The following is a 1971-nucleotide window of genomic DNA, read 5'->3' on the forward strand; positions in this document are numbered from 1 at the left end:
TAGTTAGCTCACCCCCGTGATGGGCGGGCTGTGTTCTGTGATCATTCAGCTCTCAGCTGAGACACGTCCCTAGTTAGCTCACCCCGGTGATGGGCGGGCTGTGTTCTGTGATCACCCAGGTCTCAGCTGAGACATATCCCTAGTTAGTTCACCCCCGTGATGTGCGGGCTGTGTTCTGTGATCACCCAGGCTTCATCTATTCCTAATGTTTCCCTATCCTGTTACCCTCTGACCACTGGGCATTTGCCCAGTGGTTCACTTGGATGGTTCAAAACTATTCTTAGCTCTTAAAAGCTGGTAAATTAAAAAGAAGAGAACTTACAAGTGGCCAGCCTCTTCTGCCCTGAATAGTAAGCTTGTAAAACAGACTCTTTTCCTGGGGATAGAGAACACGGATCAGTTAGAAATAAGGGCTAGCCATTCAGTTTGGGAGAGGACTGAAAAGCACCTGCAGGAAGGCTGTTGAAGAAGATGAGGCCCTGTGGATTTCCCCTCCATTAATTTTTCACAAAACTATAGAATCATAATTGTGTTGTCTAATATATGGCCATGTCACCTGCAACTGGGAGGGGGCGGGGGAGAAAATGACTACCCTCAGCTTCCAATTATGCTACGTTAACAGTTTAAATTTTATTAAGTAAATAATTATCTCTGTGGGTTTAACAAAAAACAGAACAAAACACAGCACAACACCCATTAGTCATCTGAGGTAAAGCTGAAATATACATTTAACACACGCGCTTCTTATTCAGTGCCCTGATTCAGAGCAAGGCGTGAGCGATTCGTACCTCCAGGGGGTAAATGACTAGCTTTTTTGGTAAATTGGGTTTTTGTTTTCATTTCCTGTTAGATTCTTTGTCTTCAGTTTTTAATTTATTTTGAAGCAAAGGCAAGAACAAAGTGGGGTATGTGGGTTTCTCATCTTGATCTATGCGAGAATTTGGCATGTGTCTGGGGGGTTCGTGCAGGGCCGGGTTCAGAAGGAAACAGGGTACATGAATGTTGCTTGGAAGAAGTAGGGAGGCAGACGGCAGAGCTGTGGACACGCTGATTTATCCTGAAAAGCAGCAGCTAGTAAACCCTCTTCTAAAGTGTGCCGGGTCAAAAGCAAAGGCTGTGGGGACAGTATTAGGAGATAAAATCCTGAGACAAAATTGAGAGATGAGCGATATTTTCCCTACTGATTCTAAGAAGTCAAATCAAAGCCTTACGTGTGTGGCTGGCACCAATTTCGCTGTCTACTTGCCCAGTGATGACAGTTGCTCTCTCTCTCTCTCTCTCTCTTTCTCTCTCTCTCTCTTTTACTTTCTCTTTAAAAAAATCTTCATCCTTTTTGGGGTGGGGCAGGGTCTCACTCTGTTGCCCAGGCTGAGGGCAGTGGCAAGATCATGACTCACTGCAGCCTTCACCTGCCAGGCTCAAGTGATCCTCCCGCCTTAGCCTCCCAGCTAGCTGGGACCACAGGTGTGCACCACCACGCCCAACTAAATTTTTAATTTTTTTGTAGAGAGGGGGTCTTGCTATGTTGCCTAGGCTGGTCTCAAACCCCTGGATTCAAGAGCTCCTTCCACCTCGGCCTCCCAAAATGTTGGGATTACAGGCGTGAGCCACTGTGCCAGACAACCATTCTAACTAGATAACGCAGGGATGGGGTACTTCCAGGGTGCTGGCCCCTTATATAGGCTTTCCCATCATGGAGTCTCTCTTGGCTCATGACAACATCTGGATTCTCTTGCCTATGTGGTACAGGTTTAGGCAGCTAAAATTGCCTTGGGCAAGAAATGAAGGTGATTATGAGGACACCACTCCGTAAAGAACCCTTTTGTCTTGGTTGGCGGCTAAGTTCGTCTAGTTCCTCATGGGAGAAGAAGGACAAGTATGTCCATCTGGGGCTTCCTTCAGCTTTATTGGCCAAGCCATCTCGCTCTGGCTTGAATCTCCTGGGAGTGCTGTGAATCGATTGCTGAGGGT

The sequence above is a fragment of the Cebus imitator genome, unplaced genomic scaffold (assembly GCF_001604975.1).
Source record: "Cebus imitator isolate Cc_AM_T3 unplaced genomic scaffold, Cebus_imitator-1.0 Scaffold55, whole genome shotgun sequence".
Classification (NCBI taxonomy): Eukaryota; Metazoa; Chordata; class Mammalia; order Primates; family Cebidae; genus Cebus; species Cebus imitator.